The sequence below is a fragment of the Gopherus evgoodei genome, chromosome 17 (assembly GCF_007399415.2).
Source record: "Gopherus evgoodei ecotype Sinaloan lineage chromosome 17, rGopEvg1_v1.p, whole genome shotgun sequence".
NCBI lineage: Eukaryota > Metazoa > Chordata > Testudines > Testudinidae > Gopherus > Gopherus evgoodei.
The window spans coordinates 16,819,341-16,846,056 of record NC_044338.1 but is presented as its reverse complement, the minus strand read 5'-3'; positions in this window follow the sequence as shown (position 1 = coordinate 16,846,056).

The window sequence follows — 26,716 nt, the reverse complement described above, 5'->3', positions numbered from 1 at the left end:
GCTTTTGACACAGTGTTTTGATGCTGAGCAGTACCTGTTTGATAGATAGAAGTACTGCATAAGAGACACACAAGCTAGCTGATCTTTTTGCGGATACAGACTAATACGGCTGCTACTCTGAAACCTGTCATTATGCAAGGCACTGCATTTAGCCATATGGAGTGGAAATCCATCAACTTCATGAAAAAACTCGTACAGATAGAGACAGACATCATCTTCCTTTCCAAATGCAAACAGATGGAAATCCTACCAAAAGGACTAAAGGTAAAAAATCCATTACAATCTACATATCACACAGACTATGCTGAGAGATTGTGCCACACACACTCAAAGAAACTGCAAAACCACTTGATCAACATCCTATACAGAAAACAGGGAAAGATTAAGACTGAGCTTTCAAAACTGGATTCTCTCATGAAAAACCAACCTTCCACACAAACTTCCTCATGGAAAAACTTCACAAAAAGTAGACAAACTATTTACAACACAAACTTTGCTTCCCTACAGAAGAAAAAGGACACTAAATTGTCTAAACTGCTACATGTCAGAAGGAGCTACAACAGTAGCTCCCTTAACCCACCCAACAATATTGTTAATCTTTCCAGCTATCCTCTTAGCCTGGCAGAAGAATCTGTCCTATCTCAGGGCCTCTCCTTTTGTCCCTCCAGGCCCACGAACATGATACAGTTCTGCGGTGACCTAGAATCCTACTTTCGCCATCTCCGACTCAAAGAATATTTCCAACACACCTCTGAACAACATACTAACCCACAGATTCCTTCCTACCAACAGTACAAAAAGAAGGATTCTGCGTGGACTCCTCCTGAAGATTGAAACAACAGACTATATAGATTGCTTCCATCGACATGCACGGGCTGAAATTGTGGAAAAGCAGCATCGCTTGCCCCATAACCTCAGTCGGGCTGAACACGATGCCATCAATAGCCTCAGGAACGACTCTGACATTGTAATAAAAAAGGCTGACAAAGGAGGTGCTGTTGTCATCCTGAATAAGGTGGAATATGAACAAGAGGCTGATGATTACCAAAAGAAACTACACCATCTGCTCAAGAAACTCCCTGAAAAAGCACAGGATGAGATCTGTACAGACACATGCCTAGAACCCCCACCAGGGGTATTCTATATGGTACCCAAGATCCATAAACCTGGAAATCCTGGACGCCCCATCATCTCAAGCATGAGCACCCTAATAGCAGGATTGTCTGGCTATGTGGACTCTCTCCTCAGGTCGTACGCTACCAGCACTCCCAGCTATCTTCGAGACACCACCAATGGATTGAAGTTTCCTCGGGAAATCAGTGATCTTCCAGAAAACACCATCCTGGCCACTATGGATGTAGAAGCCCTCTACACCCACATTCCACACAAAGATGGACTACAAGCCATCAGGAACAGTATCCCCGATAATATCACGGCAAACCTGGTGGCTGAACTTTGACTTTTTCCTGACCCACAACTATTTCAGATTTGGGGACAATTTATACCTTCAGGTCAGTGGCACTGCTATGGGTACCTGCATGGCCCCACAGCATGCCAACATTTTTATGGCTGATTTAGGGGATGGGAGCTAAGGAAGTGTTTGTTCTAATGCCTCTACTCTACTTGCGCTACGTTGATGACCTCTTCATCATCTGGACTCATGGAAAAGAAGCCCTCAAAGAATTCCACCATGATTTTAACAATTTCCATCCCACCGTCAACCTTAGCCTAGACCAGTCCACACAAGCAGTCCATTTCCTAGACAGTAGTGTGCTAATAAGCTATGGTCACAGAAGCACCACCCTATATCGGAAACCTACTGACCACTATACATACTTATATGCCTCCAGCTTCTATCCAGGACACACCACACAATCCATTGTCTACAGCCAAGCTCTAAGATACAACCGCATTTGCTCCAATCCCTCAGACACAAACACACACCTACAGAATCTCTATCAAGCATTCTTAAAACTACAATACCCACCTGGTGAAGTGAAAAAACAGATTGACTGACAGAGCCAGAAGAGTACCCAGAAGTCACCTACTACAAGACAGGCCCAACAAAGAAAATAATAGAATGCCACTAGCCGTCACCTTCAGCCCCCAACTAAAACCTCTCCAACACATCATCACAAATCTACAACCTATCCTGAAAGATGATCCCTCACTCTCTCAGATCTTGGGAGACAGACTAGTCCTTGCTTACAGACAGCCTCCCAATCTGAAGCAAATACTCACCAGCAACCGCACACCATACAACATAAACACTAACCCAGGAACCTGTCCTTGCAACAAAGCCTATTGCCAACTCTGTCCACCGCAGAACTGTATCAAGTTTCTGCAGTTATAGAAACTTGTTCCAATAATACTCTATTGCTTTTGTTGCTACTTGATTTCAGTTAGTCCAAGGAGAGTCCTACAGAATCTAAGTGTCCCCAGAACAGGTAACCATAAACAGCATGTAGGACAGCCATATGTGCTGGGCTAATTTGTAACTCACTTTCAAAGAGACCCCACTGATGGTAGTAGGATCAGTATCTTCCCTTCTCTCTCTACCTCTTTGCAGAAGCTACATAGTTCCATGTGTCTTTAAAAAGAACAAAGACTAAAGCAAATGTTCTTTAAAAAAAAAAAAAATCAATGCCAGTTGACCAACACTCATGAGCAGCCGTGAGTGTGAGAGAGAGAGAGAGAGTTGGGAATATCTCACAAGAAACGGGAACATTGATCAGCATCAAGGCTTTTGAGGGGTCAAGGGGGAGAGATGTAATGGCCGGCACTTTAACAGTGTTCTCATAGACTTTAGGGTCAGAAGGGACCAATAAGATCATCTAGTCTGACCTCCTGCACAAAGCAGGCCACAGAATCATACCCATCCACTTCTGTAACAAACCCCTAACCTACGTCTGAGTTATTGAAGTCTTCAAATTGTGGTTTGAAGACCTCAAGCTGCAGAGAATCCTCCAGCAAGTGATCCGTGCCCCACGCTGCAGAGGAAGGCAAAAAACCTCCAGGGCCTCTGCCAATCTCCCCCTGAGGAAAATTCCTTCCCGACCCCAAATATGGCGATCAGCTAAACCCTGAGCATGTGGGCAAGACTCACCAGCTAGCACTCAGGAAAGAATTCTCTGCAGTAACTCAGATCCCATCCCATCTAACATCCTATCACAGACCACTGGGCATACTTATCTGCTGATAATCAAAGATCAATTGCCATCTGTTTGCTGTGACACAATAGTGTATGCTGCCTCTTCACACCCCATTTAATTTAGTACCAGAGGATTCCTAGCATGAGCAGGCATTCGGAAATGTCTGGGAGGATGTAGCCAGGTTTCAGCTGCTGCTTCTGGCTGCAGTCCTGGGCTAAAGGTCACAGAGTGTGAATGGGTCTTTGCATCTTGACGATGGTGAGAGCTTTCTGGCAAGCAGCAGTACTGCTGGAGCAGTGGAATGTATACAAAGGAATGGGTGGGCAGAGCGGTAATCTTGTGTGGGAAACAACTGGAATACAGGCTGATTACAAAGGAGAGTGGCCCTTTAAAACTGATGGCAGTCCAGTAGAAGGATTTCTGTAGAGAAGCTGGAATGCTTTTTATTTTTCCTGACTCTGAAATCAGTCACCTGTAGCTTGGATGATTTTATGTGCATGGTGTAAAATTGTACCTGCCAAATCCTGCATGGCACTTGGGCAGTCTTCAGTGTTGACTGATGTGCACTTTAAAGCAAACTGAATAGCATTTGCTGTCAGCCTTCCACAAGTGAATCTTCATTCTATATCTTTTATTATGGGATCATATAGTGTATTCTGTAGTGGAAAGTAATTTCACTTTGTCTCATGGAACATACCGTGATGCCAGAACTAGAAAGTTTGAATTACTGGCTGCAGATAAAGATACCTGACAAATGTAACGCTCTTTCTGTTCACGTGCTGATCCTCATTTCTGCAAATTGATTGATTATTGGCAAATGCTGACTAGTGTATGTGAATATATGTAATTACATGGGGTGTCTGAACTGGTTACTTCTGGCTCTTTACGGCATGTGATTTATCATCTAAGGTGGGATGCAAACAAATGTTAGAGAGTCACAAGCATCCAATCCTTCCTGTGTGGGTAAATGGAGGTGGTAGGAAGGCATCCCATCTAGGTTCTGGCTAGATGGGATGTTGATCTTCGGTGAATTCTGGCATGGAAGAATTTGAGAGCTGACCTAAGTCACACTGAAGTGTTCCTGCTCCCTGATTGCATGGTTGAAATGCTTTAAAATAGCAAATTCTGTTGTAGGTGGACAAATACCCTTGTCTGTACATTAACCCCAGGGTTTGTGTGAAGAACAGCCATTTCCCCCGGGCACGTACAGACAAAAACCTGTTGATTGAAATGTCTGAGAATAACAATGAAAGGATACAAACACGGAAAAAATGAACACTTGTGAATTCAAATGAATGCTGGGGAGGGCCGTAGTGGATATTCACTTAACACAATGTATCTCTAAGGGGGACAACACTAGGCACTACTGCAATGTGAATGTGAAATAATTCTGCCTAGAATCAATAGAATAAAGCGTTAAAGAATTCTCCCTGGTGAGAACTGATGGTGGCAATTGCTGCCCTGTTTGATGCATGAAACTTAATATTGTACAAGGTGCCATGGTGGTTTTAATGTGAACTGAGAGAAGTGTTCCTCTCGTGTTCCTCTAAGCCTCTCGGGGATAGGGGAACAGGGGAAGTGTTGTGTAGTATTTTTGTTCGTTTTGTTTTGTTTTCTTTGTAGTTTGCTCTAATTCCAACTAGCAACTATTAGTATTAGTTGAACTAAAAATACTTCATAAAGGCAACCGGATGGTGCAAAATCTGAAGAATTATTTGGTCATGTTGGTGATGTGTTGGGTCCTGGGACCCTGTGTGAAAATGCAGGGATGTTTTACTGACTCCTCCTGAGAGACTGATCAGTTGAGCCTCATCGGCTTCAACTCGGAAGACAGGTGGAGAGTCTTCAGGGCAGGTCACAGGAGATCTTGCAAGGTGGAAACTTCAGGCTAAGATCCTCTTTTTCAGATTAAAGGAAAAGCTGATAAGTTTTGGACACTAAGGTGGCATTTGTGGGCTTGTTGAAAGTAGAGTGAGGACTCTGCTCCTATTTTCCCTTCTCACAATCTGCTGCTAATTCAAAATAGGTCTCTAGCAACAGCAAATGCCATTGGCTGATGTTCCTAATCACCCAACTCAGGAAGTGGCAGGCAGATATTACTGGTCATGCAGTCAATCTAGTAGCTGAGCAGTGGAAACTGAAGTAAGCATCTAAACATCCATAAGAGTTTCCAATCTGACCCACCAAAGATCAGCTGATCTTTGAATACTTGTATAGTGAAGAGAAAGTTCCACTGATCTCGGCTGGTGTTGGGACTGCTTGGTTAGGATTTTTTCTGCCTTGCCAAACACTCAGCATCCATTCCAGGACCTCGCTAGCTCAGCAGGACTAACAGCACTTCACTCCAGGGGAAGGACACCTCTCACTTTTCACCCTGTGTGTATGTGGTAGATCAGGTCCACTAATCCAATCGGATTTTAGCAAGGGCCACATAAGATAAGAGAGCTGAGAAGGTGATAGCTCATCACAGCTGACACCACAAGAAGGGAAAGAAACAAGTCTGGGGGAAAGCAGCACATCCTGCTTAAGCTCTGAACAATAATTATGGTGAAGTTTAGATCTCTGATATACGTTGGCATCCAATAACTTCCATTATTTAGGTATAATTATTTTTACAACTAATGCACATTAGTTACCTTTAGTAATTAACTCATAAGTCCTGTCAGTGGAAATGGAAATTGCTTCCCCCCACTCCCCCAAGGATAGTGGACAAATTACCCAGTCTGATGGGCCAGTGTTTCCCAAAATAAATGGAGCCAAAATGTCACTTATGAAACTGTTAACGTTTCATGCCTGCTATGCTATATTCATCCTGTACTGACATGGCAGGGTGAATGGACAGGTTTCTTCCTCAGTTCCAAAGTCTGACTTGAGCTTCTGATATAACATACAGGGAGACACCTGCTTACCCGAGGGATGGTGGTCCATCTGGCTCTTAGCAAGCTGTAACAAAACTTTTGTAACAGTACGATGTGACCTTGTGACTAGAGCACGGGAGTTGGGAGACCTGGGTTCTGTTCTTGGCTCTGATACTGACCTTGGGGAAGCCACTTCCCTTCTCTGTGCCCGTGTTTGCCCAGGAGACAGCCCCTGCCCCCAAAAGCTTACAATGTGTATGTGCACAGCCCCCGGCACAAGAGGGCCCTGATCTCAGCTGGAGGCTCTGTAATGCTACTGTAATACAACTGCTATTCTCCATCATCAGGCTAATTAAATACAGTGCAGTGTGCTGTGCCTTATCTTCGGAGAGCACCACAGCGCTTCTCAGACAGGCGCATAAACAGAAGAGTGTGTGGCTCTGAGGGAGCATGTGTAATGGTGACTGCACGTTCAGATAGATGGGGCAGCTCAAATGAAAGAAAACACGCTCCTCCATCTAAATGGCTGCAGTAGGCAGGGCCGGCGCTTCCATTTAGGCGACCTAGGCGGTCGCCTAGGGCGCCAGGATTGGGGAGGGTGGCATTTTGCCGCCCTTGGCAGCAATTTGGTGGCGGGGGGGCCTTCGTTGGCAATTCTGTGGTGGGTCCTTCACTCGCTCCGGGACCCCCGCCGAAGTGCCCTGAAGACCGGGAGCGCGGAAGGACCCCCCCCGCCGCAGAATTGCCGCCAATGACCGGGAGCACAGAAGGACCCCCACCTAGGGCGCCAAAAACCCTGGCGCTGCTCCTGGCAGTAGGGGAATGGAAAGCACTCCAAGGAGAGGCATAGTACTTGTTGTTATAAAGTGCTTTGACATTCTTAAGTTGCAAGGATAAATACTCTCTCTCTTCTAGTCACTAAAACTAAGCTACAGAGGGGATTTGATGTGAAATGCTGCAAGCTGCCCAAAGCCACACAGCAAATAAGTGGCAGACTGGGGTGTAGAACCGTGCCTCCCAATCCTTTTGTTCTCACCAGTGAACCACGTGGCCTCCAAAGCTGTGCTGTCTCTGCCTAAGAGCAATAGGAATATTTCCATAGGAAAAGGCTCATTGCAATTCAAATGGTCAGGTTCTCAGAAGTAGCCCAGGGCTGCAATGGTTAATTGTCCAAGGTGAGTGACATGTAGATTAGATGTACAAAATGTTCAGTGTTAATTAGTTAGCATGCAGTGCTAGAAATGTGCTAAGTCTGACAGAGTCCCTGCCTGACGAGAGGGCAAATTAAGTGAATATATTGATGAAGAATGGGGGGCAATAGGATGTAAAAGCCAGTGTTTGCTAATCTAAGGTATTAGGAACCTAGGAATGAGACCCCTTAAAATGATATATATGATTACAGTGTTTCTGTAACCTATGTGCACCTTTCCTACAATAACAATTTGGTGAGATGCATAAAAATATATTGATCTTAGTTCACTAGTGGTTTGAGATCTCTAGATGGGAAAGTATTGTAGAAGTGCAGAGTAGTTTCCTCCTAGAATGACTGTGTTGCCTGTGTGTTTCTGTAGTTCCTGCTGGCGCAAGACGCAAACCAGAAGGCTCTATCCAAACCTGCCTGAGAACAGGGTAATTGAGTGGTAGTACTGAACTAATGGTTTTAAATGGAAAACATGAGTGGGTCTGCCTCATCTGTAATTATTTAATTATGAGAATGCAGATGTGCAGGTCAAAGGCCAAGAGCCACAAAAGGACTAGCATGTTTTTCCAGAAGGAATGAACATTCTCTCTAGTTGAATTTTTCATTAGGCCACATGAAGAGATGGGAGAAGCCTTGAAATAGCAAAGTGTTTCCCTATAGTCAGTGACCAGGGATGCGGGGCTGGAAGAATGCTACAGAAGTGGAAGCAGTATCCTCCTCCTAGGACAGTATCCTCCTCCAAAGGTGACTGAGAAGAGATTATAGGGTAATAAATTCTCCCCTGAGCCCTGTTTTTCCCCCTTTAATCTGTTTGATCTATCTAGGTACCTAGGGTCACAGTATCGGGGTGCCTCCCAGATACTTGGAAATATTATTTGTATCTTTTTCTTCTTAACTTGTAGGAGGAACAGCTTGATTAGCTGGGCTGTTATAGACTGGTGTGAGTCAGGAGTGTGTGTGTGTGTGTGTGTGTGTGTGTGTGTGTGTGTGTGTGTGTGTGTGTGTGTTTAGAACTTATTTGAGGGGGAAACTAAGTGGAAGAAATGAGTCTTATGTTTAGCTCTGAAAGATTTCTGAGCTCACTGCAGGGGTGGGCTCACGACTGTTCTGTACATTCAGTCTGTTGGATGCGTTAGCAAGCCAGTCTGGCCTGCTTCAAACCAGCTCTAACACTGTGGGTTCAGATTCCAACTTACGTGTTGCTGAAATTCGTTTTATGCTTCAGGTTTTGTCTTGACTGGGAAAAAGGTCATGTTTAGCTCAGGCTCAGCTAACATGAATTAGCTAATCCTGAGTTAAACCTGAACACTTCCTGGAGGCCAGGAAAGGAATGAATGAAGAGGCCAGAGTTAAACACAAGTTTTTAGAGACTGAAAAAAGTGAGGAGGAGATTCTAATACTTTTGAGGGAGAGAATCTTTCAATGCCTATGTGTTTCAAGTTATTTTTGAAGGTATTATGGATAAAGCACTTGACTGGGGATTGAGATCTCTCTTCTGTTCCTGGCTCTGCTACATGTGACCTGTAGCAAGCCACTTAATCTCTCTGTGTGTCAGATCCCTATCAGTAAAATTGAGATAATGATTCCTTTCTCCTGCACATTGTCTGTTCAGATTGAGATCTCTGGGGCAAGGATGTCTCATTTTGTGTTTGTACAGTGCCGAGAATAGGGTCCTGTTCTGAGCTGGGGATACTATAATGCAAAGAACTAAATTTACTCTTTTATAGACACAGGCTTCCTTTTGCCTACAAATATTTTTAAACTAATCTGCTTTAACTAAAAGGGTTAAATTACAGGACAAATGTTAGCTAACGTGAACTAGTTCTGCCAATTTCCAAATGATGGATTCACCTGACCCCACTCCATGAGGTTCACCCCTACTGGTATTTATAGCACAATGAAGATTAAGGGTAGATAAGTTGGTCTGTGTATAATGTATGATAGCTCCTATTAGGTTCCCTACGCGTTGAAGGACTGTTCTGGAAACAAATTAAACTGTGGCCTTAGCGATTCCTGATGTGACACTTAGCTAGTCACCAGTAGAGGGCACCATACACTTCATGAAATGAGCTGCCATATGGGGCAGTAAGTCACTGGCACTGTGTTTGTGTAGGAATGCAAAGCTGCTCCAATGCCTTGTTCAGCCTCTCCCTGGGAATGAATGGATTGTTGCATACACCGTGGCGAGGACCTCGACTGATGCATGTGTGTAAATGGAATGGGTGGTTGTTCTCCAAAGCTGGGGTCCCGACTCATGATCCTCTGTGTAAGAGCTTGAGGGTGCATTCTGGCTTGGATGGGCTCAGTTACTTGTCTAATGAGCATCTGCTGAAGATGATCCTGGCCCAAGGCCAAGCTGACTTGTCCCTCTGTCTGGGTGTATTAACTAGCATATTTATACCTGCAATGTTATGAAGTGTGGAGGAGGATCTCAGAAAGTACCTGTGTGACCGGCCATCTCTGTGGGAGTACAAAGGTGTAGGATGGTCTGCAGGGAGCAGAAGGAGAGTATAGTCTGGGTAGACAGCGTATCTGGTCTGGTGTAAAGAGTGCTTTTTTCCAGTTTAGGTTATGGTTTCTTTGGAAGCAGTTTAAACAAAGCCCCCCCAAAAGCCACTCTTATTGCAGAATGAGTGTCCGCTTGGGAAATGATACCAGTATAAATACAGTGGGTTTGCTACCTGGGTATCAGCTTTCCTGCATAAAGTCCTGAATATGCCACTGACTTGCTGAGTGACCTTGAATAAGTTGCATTCCTGCTCTGTGCCTTCAGTTTCTGTGCCTCACCTGCAGAATGGACAAACACACCCACCATTATGAAGCACTTTGAGGTTAAAGGTGGGAAAGTATTATAGGATGGATTTGATGGGGCCAAATTGTATAGTGTAGCATTAGACATTCTGATCCCACTTTTAGGTTCTGTTTGCTAGATCGCGATTCCTCTGCGAGGTGTGTTTAGAAACTGTTTGCTTGTTCTCACAAGGGTGACAGATCTTCTACCCCAGCTATTCAAGACCTTTTTTGACTGCTTCAGGGATGATAAGATTGCCACGTCTGGCATAGGGAGAAAAATCATGCACTTATTTCCTGCATCACCTCATATCTGCTGCAACGTCCTAGTCTGGTGCTTTACAGCTGCAAGCAGCAGGGTTCCATCCATGTAAACGGTGTCTAAAGGAATGTTTTTGCATAGCAGCTGCCAGGTAACTTTACTAGGGAGGTTCTTTTTTTTTTTTTTTTTTTTTGCCGCACCTTGATCGCAGTCAGCAGATTTTTCCTTTCTAAGTGAAGCGGCTGCTACTTAATGGAGTATTAGGAATGTGTGAATGATTGCAACCCAAGCTTTGGTATTTGTGCTGCTCATACTCCATCTGTTCTGAGAACTATGTAGGAAGGCAGCCAGGAAAGTACAGTAGTAAATAATACTTCTGCAGCACTTGCCATCAGAGGCTTGCAAAGGGCTTTGCCAGCATTACTGAATTAAGTCTCTTAACATCAGTGAGAAATGGAGAAAGCACGGTTATCCTTTCTGTACTTGGGTAAACTGAGGCACAATCGTGATAGGAGTTATCCAAGGTGTAGTAGTGCATCTGTGACAGAGATGGGAATAGAACCAGTTCTTCTGAGTCTCCGGTCAGTGACTTAAAGTCTAGACCAAGAAATAAGACAGGAGCAAGAACAGTAATTTTCTTCGAATGAATGAGCTTGATACCTTCAAAGAAACTTGTACTGAGACGGAGAACACAAAACAATAGTTGCAAGAGATTTCAAGGAGTCAGCACTTATATTATTACCAAGCAGCTCAGTATGGTAAAAATGTCTCTTTTAAGGTTGTAAATCTTCCTGCTTCAGGGCATCAGTCGACCACTGTTTGATAGGATTTAGGAAGAAACTTCTCATTTGGGTCTGTTATTCCGTAACTGACCACTGCAGGGATTCTTATCTTCCTCTGAATCATCTGGTGCTGGCATCTGTCACATGGGATACTAGACTAGGTGAGCCACTGGTCTGATCTGTGGCCCATCTCAGGTGGTGGTCTCAAGTGATGTTACTGTGTTATGTTTACTCTTAAAATAAGACACTTCTGCAGTTTCCCTAATTTTAAAGACACTTTGTATCCAAATACTTTAAATGAGACTCTTGGTTACCAACATATAAAATAGCTTTAAATGTTTGTGCATTTCTAGGAGATACTAAGGAAATGTCTCTCCTCTGGCTCACTCCAGTAGTTTCTGAACAAGGGCAGCAAACAGTTTAGCTGTAGAAATAGATGGGAGCATCTTGTAGTTCCACAAGCACATTGCTTCCACAGATGCAGAGAGAGAGACCTCTAAGCCAAATGCTCCAGAGTCTCCTTTCTCTTCTTAAAAACAAACTAGGAAAGTGTTTGCAGACACTTTCCGTGGGAATGGCTTGTGCTCTGTGCGGTGAGACCCACAATACTGCAGCTATACCATGCTCCTGTGCCACTGAATCCAAAGCACAGGAGCATCTGCTCCTAGTCACCTCCAAGCAGACTCCATATAAACAAGTTGCTTCTGGAAGCAGGTTTGGGCAGAACTGGAGCTGGACAGAGCATTTTCTCTAATCTGCAGGTTTGGTGGGTAATGATCTTCCCCACCCCCCAAAGTGCTCAGGTGAGGATCTGACTGGCAATGATTTGTGTAGAGCCTAATACCATCCTGGGTGTCTCAGTGTCTGATGCCTGCTGTATTTGGCAGCCTCCTGTTAGATCTTGCAGTGCAGTAATGTCTGGCTGGCTTTCAGCAGCCAGTTAATCTTTCTCTCAGCTACCCATCTCTTTGCTTCACATTTTCCCCCTTTCGCTTACAGGACTGTTTGCAGCAGCCAGTCCCACCCCTGGTGCCAACTGCATCTGTCAGTTAGAAGTGTGGGGAGTAGACACCTCCCAGCCCCTCCAGCAGCACTCACTCTTGCCTGTGACTCACATACTGCTTCTGCTGGGGTTTGAACCAGGAACTTTCTGCTCAGCTAGGTGCGCTGAAATTAAGCCACTTGCAGCTGGCTGAATCAACTGCAACTTGGCTGAATTCTTTGGTGTTGGAGGTGGGGATTCATAGAGATCACTGATTTGGTATATGGATATCGGTCATAATACACTTGGTCTCTCTTGGGATTGCTTCTCCTGGCACTGAAATGCAGCCAGCTCTGCAGAGGAACGTGGTGCAGAGTGGTGTTCATTTAATAAACCCTCACTCTTGGTTCTCTTTTTTTATGAAAGGTGTAAGGCAGGTTGCCTTTTACAGCGATTTGAGCAGCTGGACAGATGGTACCAAGTTCATCTGTGATGTAATTCCACTGCAGTCAGTGGAGTTACATCAGGGATGAACTTGGCTCAAGATTTCTGGGGAGGGAAATGAAGTAATTTCTCCAGTCTCCACTGTAGTATCATGTAATAGATTTGCGGACTTTCCTCATGCTTCCATTCACCATCAGTACCCCATTGGGACAGCCTTCCCTCACGTGTCCCAGCCATACAGCTCAAAGGCAGTTCTGCTGCTCTTCAGTGCCTGGAGCGTCTCGCTCCATCACACAACCCTGACCATCCCCAGCATTGAGAAGACAAGAAAAGCAAGGGTGGAAACAGGGGAGCCCACTTGGGGTGGAAACAGGGGAGCCCACATCCCATGTAAACTGCGTCATGATGGCCAGGCCAGCACGTTTTTTGGGGGCAGGGGCTCTCTTTTTGTTCTGTGTTTGTACAGCACCTAGCACACTGGGGTTTTGGACTGTGACTGGGGCTCCTGGGTGCTCATGCAATACAGATGATGATGATGATGAAGGCCTAAAGAAGGCAAATCAAGATACTTAGGCTAGGATAGTGTAGATTGCCACGTACTTTTAGGGGTGAAAGAAAAATGCAGAGCTGTTATTTACCAGGCTGCACGTGGCAATAGACTGTATAGGTAAGGGATGCAAGGAGGGTCTGGGTCACAATGCAAACTGCAGGCACGCACACAACTAAAATTAATTAATTAAAAGTTTTATTGGGGATAGTTACAAGGGGTAGGGGAGCAGTGTATGATTAGCTAATAGGGTTAATGGAACTTAAAACATACAGTGGCTAAAGTATTTACTATTAAACAATATTTATAAACAAAGATGCAGTAAACAATATTTATAAACACAGATGCAGCATTTAGTAATAACCAATACTTACGAATACAAACCAACTCATAACGACCGGCAAACGTAGAAACTCTGCTTAAAACATGTGAGCTGAGAGAGGCTTCGAGGTGATCAGGCTCGGTTACGGGTGTGCACAAGGTACACAGGATTCGTTTTTCTTTCTCCTCTTCTGCCTGCACATGGCAGACCAGCCTAAAATACCCATTATGACATCATAGAAGTGTCATAGGGGACGGGGCCCAAAAACTGTGTGTGTTCGTTTCTGATTGGTACAAGCAAAGTTTACACCAAGTAAGGGAGCAGGTGCCTGAAAGTCTGGCTTCGCCCCCAAAAGGTGAGGAAATGCATATAGTTCAGAATGCCTTTAACACTGACTGACAAAGGAAGAGGCCAGGGCAACACCGGTATGGGCAAATCTTTAGGATGCAGACAGGAACTTATCTTAACAGATAGCAGGATATAAACCTGATTGTGTTTCTGTCCTCTGCTCCCACCCTGTGCTCCCCCAAACTAATCCTGACTAAGGATATCATCATCTTTGGCCTTCTTAAAAAAATAAATAGGGCCATACCCTGCCCTTGCAGCTGCTTATCACCACCAGCAACACTTCCCTGCCATGCAAGAGTAGTGACACAAAGTGCCCACAGATGGAATTTGATGGTGGCAGCATTTAATTGTTCAACTGAACTATGACCAGGACTGAAAAGGGGTTCAGTATTTGCATAGCACTTCAAAGAGCTTTACAGGTGTTAATTAATTCATCCTCACAACAGTTCTGTTGGGTAAATTGAGGCTTGCCTACATGAGAGTTGCACCAGCTTAACCTGTAGTGTGAATTTAACTGATGATAAACTGGCACTAGCCCCACTGAGGGCATTCTTAGCTTGCTTTCAGAGTGGCTTTTTTCAGTTAAAGTCTATTGAGAGTACGTTTAAGCTAAACCAAAATAAGTGTGTCCATATAGGAGTTTGTACCAGTTTAAATACACATTTAAATTAAGCACCTTTTTCCATTGAGGGACTAGGCCTTTGTTTTATTTCCCACTTTACAGATGGGAAACTGAGGCAGGGAGGTGAAGTGACTTGCCCAGGGTTGGAAGTGAAGTCTGTGTCAGAGCTCTGTTTAGAAATCTGGAGTCCTGGTTCCCAGACTTGTGCTAGGATCACACCTCTTTAGTGAGCTGGATAGCTGGAGCAGGGTATAGTTATGGCATGAAGTCACCCAAGGTTTCTGCAGAGATCTACAGTTTGTAAGACTTCACAGACTAGTTTCCCCACCCTCCCAATAATAAGTATGGTAATCCAGGCCTTTGCGTCCTGATTCAGAAGGCTGTAAATCAACTCCCTTAAACTTGTGTGGGAGGAGAACATTTCATGCTGCAAGGAGGTGAGCTGGCTTTGCAAGAGGATGGTTATATCATTCAATTGCCTTTGGGCCGTGCTTCTGCTCTCCACAGCGCTAACGTGGCTGGGGCCTGAAATTCCCATGGTGCTCAGATGTGGGGAAGCCCAGTGTATTTCAATGAGCCACCCGTCCCCCGGAGAGTTCAGTCCACCAAAAAGCTAGGAAAACCCGACTACCAAAAATGTTTCTGCTGGACAGAAAAACCACAGCACATTCATGTGGCTTAATGGGCAGGCTACTTTGTGGTGGTGAAAATCCTGTGGGTTATGCACAGTTCCTTGCTAGTTGTGGTTTCTTTTTCAGAGCAATAGTTTGGAGCAGCTTTAAGAGCAGCATGTCCAAGGCCTTGGTTTGCCCATGGAACCAAAGATTTGGGGAGGCAGGGGCTGTTTTGAGTCTCTTCTGTAGAACGATCGAGGCATTGGCTTCTTGGCAGGGTCAACACTATAATAAACGAAACAGTCTCGCCTTTTCCTCCCAACCCCCATTTATTTCAGTCTATTGGCTATAGTCCAGTTTAAAGGACACAGAAATTGAGCTAGTGTAATGGTCTGGCCTGGTTGTTTCCCACCATAAAATGTTGACTTTATTGTGGGAATTTTTTTTTAGTTTATTTTTATTGCAACTCTGCTCTGAAGTTGTGTGTAGCATCCTTCTCCAAAATCCATCAGCAGTATGCAAAATGTTCCAACTGGGACTTCTTCCTTTTCTCTTTTTGTTGCTGTTTATCTTATGTTAATTAAAATCTAGCATATCTAATTTGCATATTCATCTGTGAACATGAGCCTTTCCTGACAACATCCTTGCTATCCCCACCCCCACCCCCTCTCTCTCCCTCTGCCGTCAAGGAGTATCATCCCCATTTCATGGGGGGAAACTGGGGAAAGGAGCTTGAGAACCTTGTATTTTCACAAAAGTCTGTGCTAAGAGTCAGCATTAAGAACTCTGGAGTTCCTAGATCCCTGTCATGTGCTGAGACCACAAGGCCATGTCTCTGGCTTTATTTCTGCCTCGGCCATCCCCCTCACACTCATGCGCATGTGTGCACTGATTGTGAGGAAGACTTTGCTCAAAACTTTGAACTGATGGAAGAACAGACCCAGGATGGCCTGATGGGTCTTCTCCTTTCTAACTTATCCTGGAGCCCGTAGAGTCTCATGGTTCCTGGTGGAGTCATCTTTGTTTGACAGCACACTTTGCAACGTGTTTTTACCCTGTTAGCCAAAGGGTGGCAGCATCCATTGCAGTTGAGCTCACCATGAGCTATGATCTTTTGGGTTAAAACACGCTGAGATCAGTGAGAAAGCATTTCCTCTGCCCTTCAGCGCAGCCTGAGCCACTTTGCCATCCTCGCTGCACCGTGCTCCATCTGCTTTGATTTGTAAAATATCTTGCTTTGTTTCTATGCCTGAAAAGTTTTTTGTCCGTGGAAGCATTAGTTGGGGGATAGGAGAAGATGAGTTTAAGTTTCAGTGATTGGGGGTTGGGGTGTATTTTAACCTGGGCTGAGAGAGCTCCAAGCTGAGTTCTCCCATTTTTATCTCCAGCGTACAAAGGTGGCTAAGTGAGGTGAAAGCTGGGTGGGCATGGCCAGACTAGTGGCATGAGGGAAGGGCTCTGTTGGCAAACATGGCTTGGAGAATGGCATAAGCACAAGCACCAGCATTTTCTTTTAACCTGTATGCTGGCAAAGATCACGTGGCATGTAGTAGCTGCCCTCTCTAAAGAACAGAGATGCGTGTGATGAACACAAGAACACTCTTAGGTGCAGTGAGCCGCCAGTGGCTGGCCCATGCCAGTAGGGTTCGGGCAAAGGGGCTGTTTAATTGAGGTGAAGATGTTGGGCTCAGGCTGGAGCCCAAGCTGTGGAAACCTCTCCCCTTGAAGGGTCCCAGAGCCCAGGGTCTACACCACAATTAAACAGTCTGAGTCCCGCAATCCCGAGTCAGCTGGCATAGGCCAGCTGTGGGTCTTTAAGTGTCGACAGACCCTTAGTGTCATCCCAAAGAGGGATGCCGCTGATGCCTGCCCCTATGGAAAGGGACAGAAGCTCGCTGTAAGAGGGGTCAGAGAGGAGGAAGGAGGGTCTTGTGGTTAAGGCAATGGACAGGGATTCTGAAGATCAGGGTTCAGGTCCTAGCACTACAACAGGTTTTTTGTTGACCCTGTACAAATCATTTAATCTCCCTGGACATTTTCCCCCCCTTCTGTGGAACAGATATTTCCTTTCTCCCACCCATGGTCATGTCTATTTACATTCCAAACTAGGGCAAAGAGTCTCTCTATTCCGTACAGCACCAACATGGTGTGGCCCAGATCTCACTGTAATTAATACAAACAAAGACTAAACCAAGGGGCTTAATAACGGTGATCGATACTGTACATTAAGCATTAAGATGGGGGCATCAGTCAGTACTGGCTGAGACAAGAATGTTGCAGGGCCCTTATGGAATGAATAACGTGAACTCTACTGGGTGAGCTGTAATACTGAGAAAAGCTCTGTAGGGAGCCTGACACATTCTTATTTTTCACAGCTAACTGGAAATAAAACTTTTTAATATATAAACGAACAGTTTTTACAAGGAGCTTGGACTGCTCTGTCCTGATGCATTCCAAGCATCCGTCACCTCTGGGTTTTTTTCATCATTTTCTGGCAGCTCTTCCAGGCCACTAATTCTCCCGGATTTCCTGCTGTACAAATACCCTTTCTTTCCCGGATTATGGCGTAGCATTAAACGCAAGTGTGCACTGTCAGGAGGGATGTGCCGAGCTCTCCATTACAATCTCTTCGTCGCCTAGTAGAAAACTTGTGTTTCCTGATTCCACGCCACACTGTAATTCAATCAGAGGAACTGCTGATGGAAGTTCACTCAGCTTATGAATGGCAGGAAAATGTGAGTTACAGTTGCATTCAATTAGATCTTCCATTGCCAAAAGCCGGTCCTCACTTGCAAAAGGATTTTATTTTTAATGCAGTTTACAGTGATGCTGAAAAATGTCTGGAATTCAGAGCCCAGAAAATAGGCGTCAAAGCACAACTGTTGGAATTTTGCTGATTAGCCTTCATTTAGGAAATGATGTAGATTGGGGACTGTCCAGCATTCTTCCTGTTGGAGCAGATTTCTCTATTGTGTAGCTTTTATTTTTGCCCTTCTCCTTCTTGCAGTGAAGAAATTTGTCAATGGACTTGCTGCTGTTACCCGAAAGCTGTAACCATGATTGTGAACCTAAGCTGTCTTTATGGCATGCCCATCAGGGCTTGGATGGGCACCAGGGACCATGAGTAGTTGACCTGAATCAGAGCATGACTCCCGCCCAGCAGTGGCTAGAATCAAATGTTTTATGGGAAAGTGGGCCCCTGCAGTGCTCCTACCCAACTGTGCAGCGTTGAAGAGCAGAATAAGGGAGTGGGATTCCTACCCAATGCTTGTAGACAAATTATTCGTTTCCCTGAAGGATGGTTGCTCTTATCCTTTCCTTTGCCTTAATGTTACTTTTAGGTATGCATGCAAATGTAATTCATCCTTCTCCTAAACCTAATCACGTTGGTCTCAATGTAAGGTTGTTTTTCAGCATGGCTGGGAACAGGGAAATTGCTTGTAAGGCCTCTCCTCCTCTAGCTGCTGCTCTTCTGCCAGTTTTTCCAAAGATCTTCAAATGAGAGGGAAATGCTGCAGTTGGTAAATCACCATAGCCTTCATCAGCTCGCGAGTTGTCTGGTTCTGTTTCACCCCCACGACGCCGACGATGGGGTTCGGTGCTTACCGCCCATGTGAAAGAGACAATGCACTACTAATGGAGCCACAAGACACACTCTGAATTTCACTGGTGTAAATCAGGAATTGAAACCATTCAGCTCCACTGTGGTTTTCGGGCTTATGTCAGTGTATCTACCTTGGAAACATAATCTGCCAAACAGACCCTGCTGAGCTTGAAGGTGCACTTCCAAGGAATCTCTTGCAAACCTGAAGTTTTAATGCTTCAGCCTTCTCCTCCAGTTTTTCCCTGGCTTTTTACACATTCTGTGGATTATTTAGCAAACTTGAAAACCTGCCCTTTTGCCAGAAATTAGTCTTGGTTCGTTATGTTTTACAGCATCAAGCTTAGAAATAGACAAGTGATAGAAATAATCGCTGCCTGTGCTGTTTAGCAGGCCAGCTTTAGGCCTATTCCACCAATTCCCCTGAATTGGGCCCCGTGCCTAAGAGGGCCCCGCACCCAGTGAGAATCCCTTCACTGGCTAGAGATGCCTTTTTAATTTTTACTCGGCGGCGCTCCGGGTCTTTGGCAGCACTTCAATGGTGGGGTACTTCGCTCGCTCCGGGTCTCCAGGAGCACTTCGTCAGTGGGTCCTTCAGTGCCGCCGAAGACCTGGAGTAAGTGAAGGACCCACCCCTGAAGACTTGGAGAACCACCTGGTGAGTACACGCCCCACGTGTTTGTTGTTTTGTTTTGTTTTTTTAAAGTCATCCCTGCTGGGGCCCTGTCAAAACTGCTCAAATTGGGCCCTGCACTTCCTAAAGCCGGCTCTGCTGTTTAGATAGCACCAATCATTGCAGTATTTGGAGACTGATTTTCTCTTTATCTTTGCTCAGAAAGAACACACGTGCACACACACTTACCCCCAACAATTTAAAACAAAATCAAAACCCTGTCGCCATCTGAGGGTGCACTCCAGTTTCCTTTGTTAGTTAATAAGGAAACAGAATATTTTAGAGACTAGTCCCTCATTTGGGCGATTCAAGGCTTGAAGTTCGGATATGGCTTAAAGAGTGTTCCTTTTCTGAAAAAGCAGGCTGACCCTCTCCAAAGCTGTAGTGGAAAGGGGTTAGGCTGGGCTTGCAGAGAGACTGGGAAAACATTGCTTGAAGAAAAGCAACACAACAGGTAGAAAGCTGATACAAGTGTGTTTTTTTTAAAGCAACTGGAGTAATTGGGTGTTCAAAGAGCCCAGTTAACTTTTTTTGATGAGCTTATGAGCGTGGTTGATGTGATATACTTAGACTTCTTTAAGGAGCTTAACTTCGTACCACATGGCATTTTGCTTAAAGAAAAAAAAAAGGAATGATATAAAATTAACATGGCGCACATTAAATGGATTAAAAACTGGCTAACTGATAGGTCTCAACATGTAATTTTAAATAGGGAATCATCATCAAGCGACTGTGTGTCCAGACATGATGCTTAGCCCCTCACATGTAGCCTACATTACTCTTTTTTCCTACCTGCTTTTGCAGTACTTGTGAGTGGGATGGTTTTGATAATTATTCAGTTTCTGACACTTCAGATCTTAAACTGCTTCCCATAATTTGAACCATGACATTAGAAAAATGTAACAATTGTTGCACTGCAACACCTTGATCAAATTTCCAATTAGTTTCCCACAAAACCTCCCTAAACATAATCTACCCTTTCATATTGGATATGAACCTGTAACTGCTCCACTTATAAACCTCTGTCCAGACAGACATTTAAATTGTTTTATTTAACTAAAACAACAATGTTATGTATTCTGGACTTTTTTCTTCAACATCAAACGCATAATATTTGAACAAAACAAGCATGAATTTTTATAAATGTAGTTAAACATTCAAGTTTTTTTAAAATCAGGTTTGTTTTTGTTAAATTTGTTTTTAACTAATAGTTAAATGAAATAGTTGATTTAATTTTTGTTGTTTTTTAAATGTCAGCCAAATCAACATAAGAAACTTAAAATATTGGCTTCTGCAGCTAACTCAGTCATCTTCACCTTCATTTTCATGTTTGTTCATAATCTGGAAAAGAAAAACAAGCTTTCCTGCTTTTTCAGGTCCCACACAATTTCTCAATTTGGAACGAATTAGTCCAAAGGAAGAAAACATTCTTTCTACACTGGCAGAAGAAGCTACTGCTGTTAAAAGTGAGATGATCACTTCAACAGCCTCTGAATCCAAGTGCTTAAGTGACGTCCACCAGTTCACTAGTGTGACTTTCTTTAAAACATGGTCAGCAAACATATATTTCTTGAATGGTTCACCCTTCACTCTATAAATTTTATTATAGTTGGCATTGTGGAGGGATGATTGCTGGATATCCATGTCATAGCCAATTCCTCTTCTTCAGCAGTTAAGGTTTGACCCTGGTACTGAATATTGAGAATATTTGCAAGAAAATGAGCTGGAGATAGTGCTTGTCCCGTTCATTTTTTTTTTTGTTAATGCTTGTAATTTAACTCTGTCATTGCATATTTCTCTTTTTAAGATCTCTCTCAGTTCCTTCCAACTTTCAGCAGCATCAGCAATAAAGCAGCTATTTCCCTGCATTTTGTCAAGGTTATAGAAATAGGCTTCAGGGTACTCTGCATGTGTTCAACATTTCTCTTAAGCCCAATGTTAAGAACTTTGGCTGTGACAGTGCCATCTATTTTTTCACGATTTTGTTCACAAATTGTCATCCAATTATTAGGCCAGCTCTTAATATAGTGCTCAGAACAGTTACTACTGGGTTTCATCACGTGTCTTGTGGGAGAGTTAGCTTGGTTCCTCCCACTTTTTTCAGAGCAGCTGCTGCAAAGTGGTTGTTACAAAAGTATTTTGCAATTTCAACAACATTAGCCTTTATTTCTGGAACACTGAAGTCTTTGGCTAGGAGGTGCATCAAATGTGCACTGCAAGCGTATGTTATTAGCTTGGGACTCTCTTCCAAATAATTTCTTCTCATCTTGGATACATTTGCAGAATTGTCTATGACCAAGCTGCATACTATACAATTGAATTTTTTTCATAGTTTGTTATAGCTTTTACTGCTACTTCTTGTAAGTATTCTGCTGTGTGTGCATTTCCTGATGTATCAATTGTTTCTGTAAGGAAGACATTCCCTTCTTCTTTTGTCACACAAGCACATACAACAGGATTATTGTGGACACTGCTTCTCCCATCAAGACTCAGGTTAACAATTTCACCCTCTAGACCTTTTGCACACTGCTCAATTTCTCTTTCATACACTTTATTGAGCAATTTGCCTGTGACATCTGCTCTGTTGGGTGGACTGTATCTTGGTCTTAATGACTGAACCTTGTTTATGAAGTGTGGGTTCTCAGTCATACTCAAAGGAGAGTTTTTGTTGTATAAACAAACTGGGCAATTTTTCATCAGTTACCTCTCTTTGTAATCTGCTAGTTCTTATCACAAAAATTTATCTATAGTTGTTTCTGGATGTTAGAGATTTTTTCTTTTTGATACTGTGGTTATGTGACATACATGATGTGACTGAAACACTGTCATTGGCAGATAACTCTGAAACTATAAAAATGGTGGTGATGTTGAAGGTGCATAGTCTTCAGAATCCTTTGTGCTGAGGATGGATTTTCCTAAATAAAATAAGTCAATGCAGTTATTTAATTATTATTACCATACTGTTCATTTAGTATTCCTCATTGCATTCACTGACACTCAGTACTACTTTAAAGGTGAAATTGTAAAAGGAAGATCTGCCTATTTCAGCTATTTATTTTTTATCACAACTGCATCTAAAATGATAGTGCCATAGAGTAACAACTATATTTTTTGCTCAAACATGAGAATTCAAGAAGGAAGACAGGCAGTCCTTAAGAAAGAAGTATGAAATAAAAAAGTTGACCAACCTGAAGATCCTGCATGTTCAGACGTGTTCCTTTCATCATCTTCAGCGCACCTTCCTCCTGAGAAGGAACACTTCTCATGATGTTATTTCACTCTGGCAACCAGGCCTTGCATTTCTTTGTTGCACTGTCTGCATTTTGCACGCATGCCTGTCTTACCCACAGGTAGAGGAACGTAATTCAAATATTCAAACTGGGTCTCTCTTATGGCCTGCTGCCATTATAGGTTTTCCCTTCTTCCATACCATTCTCTCACTAGATCTCAAATCAATGAAGGTTACACTCAGACCTCAAGACTTGTGGAATATGCTGCTCAAAGAGTTTCACTTTTGTTTCTCCTGCCTGTCCCTCCCTTCTCACATGTATCTCCAGACTTCTTCTTGTCCAGATCTATTCCGCCCCCAACAATCTTCTATTCATTTAACTTTCTGAAACATAGCACATTTAGAGAGAGAGGTCAGAGATAGACTCTGTGTGCACAAATTTGCAGAGGGACAATAGGGTTGAGGTCTGTTATTTCTCACATCTATATATTATTCATTTATTTATTTTAAAACATCTTTGTTGTTGACAAGCATGTTCTCTGGAGACACAAATCCACAGTTTGAGAACTGCAAAACTAAGCATCTCTGATGGTATCTTCTAGACTGAGCACTGAGCCCCATTGGGTAGATAGAAAGATTAATCTAAATAATCGATACAGAAGCCCTTGAATCCCATAAGATTGGTTCCCTAATCCATGAACTACTGGAACTCATTTACAAAACTTTTCTTAAACATTACATGAATATATGGTCTCATACTATAGAATTAGAATTAGAATTTATAATCCCTATTCTATGATGAGATAGCTTTGAGCTATAATGTATTTTAATTAAAGCTATCTTTAGATAGGTTTTTTTCCTCAAAAAGCATTTTATCAAAAAAATCCGATTCAAATAAAAAAAAATCAGATTTTATTTATTTATTTCATTTTTTAAATCATTGATTTTTATCCACCCTGGATTCTCACCTTGGTTTGTTTCACTTTGTGTAACCTCATTTCTTTTCTCTTCTCAATGATTCTCATTCCTTTCCTGTGCGCTAAGAAAAATGATGGAAGCCTTTTGTTGATGCCGTTTTTTAAGGATCTTCTCATCTGTCTCAAGTCCTTTAGTGAAATGCTAAGAATCCAGTTGTAAGTTGGTAATTGCTGGGTCTGTCCGTATTGTTTTGTGATTCCTCCGTTCCCACGAGGGGTTGGCAGTCCCATCCTGTAATGCTGGGGTGGTGTGGCAATACTATTTCTGTAGCTTTCTGCTCCACACAGGATTCTTAAATGCTAGTTAATCAGACCTCAACTATTTGGCAGCTCTGAGGAGCAGGGATGCTTTTGAAGAGCAAATGCCCATGTCATTGTTCAGTCTGAGGCCTCTAGTGGGAAGAGACAGTATTTCAGGTCAGTGGGGCAGGGTTTGCCAAAAATGTGCTGTATATGAAATTACAGTCTCCATTGGGAGCTGAGCAGAGACCACAAAACTCATTTTATTTGGAACATTTTCATCCCTCTGAGTGCAATGAAATTCAGTGCTTCTGGCGATGGATTACAACATTCAACAAGCCATCCCAGACATCAAAGGCTATTCACTTAACAGTTCCAAAGGATGAGTGAGCTATTTGCCTGCTGTAGCAACTGCCTCTGGACACTGTGGTTCTGACAGCAGCCTGATATGATTGACTTTTTTTCATTTCTGCTTGACACTGGCCACAGAATTCCATGCATTTCGGAATGGAATACAAAGTTATTTGATCGCAAGATGCACAAACAAATATACGGTCACTTACCTAGGGGAGCAAGACAACTGCTTGTATTTTGGGTTGTCAGAATTTGTTTTTGGTTTTTTTGGTGGTTGTTTTTTTTTAATAATTTCAATGGATATCAATGTTTGTTTTTAAGCTTCTTTCAATTTTTATCTATTTAAACTTTCACAGTTGTGGGAAATAATGGAGGAAGGATGCCAGACAGTGGGATGGGGTGGGTCAGACACTTCTATTTAATAACTGTAGATGTTGAGATTCACTGTTAAATCACAACATATGTCAAAATATACAAAGTAAATATCCTTAAATCAAACTTTAATGCATTCTCAAGCAGCATTTTTCTTACTTTGCTTCTCTATAAATTTTGATTATCATTGATGGAAGTGTGTGTGTGTGTGCATATTTTTGGCTTGTGCACGTATGGTGAAATTGGCATTTACCGACATTTTTACCGATTTAAAATCTAATCCTTCCAAGTAGGGGTGGGCAAATTATGGCCTGTGGGCCGGATCCCGCCTGTCAGGGATTTGGATCTGGCCCATGGGATTGCCTCCCAGAAGTGGCCAGCATCATGTCCCTGCTGCCCCAGAACAGGGAACCACAGCCAATGGGAGCTTTGGGGGAGGTTCCCACAGGTGAGAGCAGTGCACGAAGCCCTCTGCTTTCTCCCCCCCCCACACACTCCCGAGGGGCTGCAGGGACATGGTACCGGCTGCTTCCAGGAGTGGCGTGGGGCCAGGGCAGGCAGGGAGCCTGCCCTGGCCCCGGTGCACGCCGCTACCACCTTGGAGCCGCTCCAGGTAAGCGATGCTGGGTCGGAACCCGCACCCTGAATCCCCTCCTGCACTCAGACCCCTGCTGCACCCTGCCTGCACCCCAACCCCCGCTGCACTCTGTACCCCAACCCCCTGCCCTGATCCCCCTCCCACACTCTGCACCCTACCCCCTGCCCTGAGCCCCCTTATACACCTTACACCCCTGCCTTGAGCCCCTTCCTCACTCTGCACCCCAACCTCCTGCCCTGAGCCCTCTCATACACCCTGCACCCCTCCTCTGCCCAAATCTCTTGCCCTGAGCCTCTTCCTGCACACCGCACTCCCTCCCGCACCCCAACCCTCTGCCCCAGCCCTACATTCATGGCCATGCATGCAATTTTCCCACCCATATGTGGCCCTCGTGCCAAAAAGTTTGCCCACCCCTGCTTCTTATATTGTTACATAGCATGAACTTCTTCACTGCAACATAGCTTATCTTGTGTATCTGACCTGGTATTTAAGGTGGCTCAGGCAGCGGGATTGTACCCAGGACTCCTGGTTTCTACTTCTGAAACTTCCCCTGATGCAGTATATCCTTGTCTCCAGCCCAACTTCAGCTGAGTCCGGGGACACAGTTACAACATGGATTGATTGTGACTTAACCTTGTTTTAACAGTGTCCTTGGTCTGTGCTAATGCACTGGATATGTTTTAGGGACACTTTTCATGCTAAACCAAATGTAACCTGGCTGTTTCTGGGGAGACATTGTCTTACTGTGTGTTTGTACAGCACCTCACATGAGGGAGGCCCTGATCTCAGCTGGGACCTCTAGTCTTTTCGATAATACCTGTGCTAAATAACTGGGGAGATACCCATGTTGTAACAGGGTCTGCGAAGTGGCAGTAGCTGTAGTGTAGAGGGTGCTCTTGTGATATGGATTGCGTTACATAATTTCTTGTGCCCTAATTTACCCTAGTTTTGAAATGGGCATATAATGCCTTGCTTGCATTGAGTATTTGCCCAGACTTCAGCCACCAATGGCTGAAATCAGCGCAAATCCCCCAGGTTGGTCTTAATACTTACTGTGGTGGAGTGTGTGATGGTATGTGCACAATGGCGGGGGAGATGTGAATATCATGAGGATTTTACTGGTGTTTGCAAAGCACTTTTACATCCTTGGGGGAAAAGTGCTACTGCTGTGCAGCGTATTATTCTGTAAGTGCAGTAATGTAAAATGTAGGACAATAAAATGAATCTGGTATCACCTCAGTGTGTAAGCTCTTTTGGGGAGGGACTGTCAGTGACTATAGAGGACTTGGTACAGCACAACTTGGTTCAGACCTGGATGAGGCATCTTGGTGCTACTGTAATGCATGAAAGAACTGAAGGAAAAACCTGCAGGTGTGGCTCCTCTAGTGGAAGCTGTAGCTTGGTAATAGTTGGGTTCTCCCTCCTCCCTCCCTCTCCATTCCTGTGGAGCAACGGGCCACTCAGTCATGCAGAATGTTCACAGCTACAGTATTTTATGTCTAACCATCCTCCTTTTGTTTGTGTTCTTGCAGCATTGTAACAACCCAGTGATGTGATATGTTGTAAGATGCAGTCGGGGGATACTCTGCTCAGGGTAACCTGAAATCCTAAATTTGGGGTCCCAAAGATTAGAATTCTGTAGCTTTATTTTTGCATAATGTCGTGTGTGTGTGTGTCTGTGTCTGTCTGTCACTGTCCTGAATTTAAACCACATTATATAGGATCCCTGGCTTAAGCAAAATGTGGGT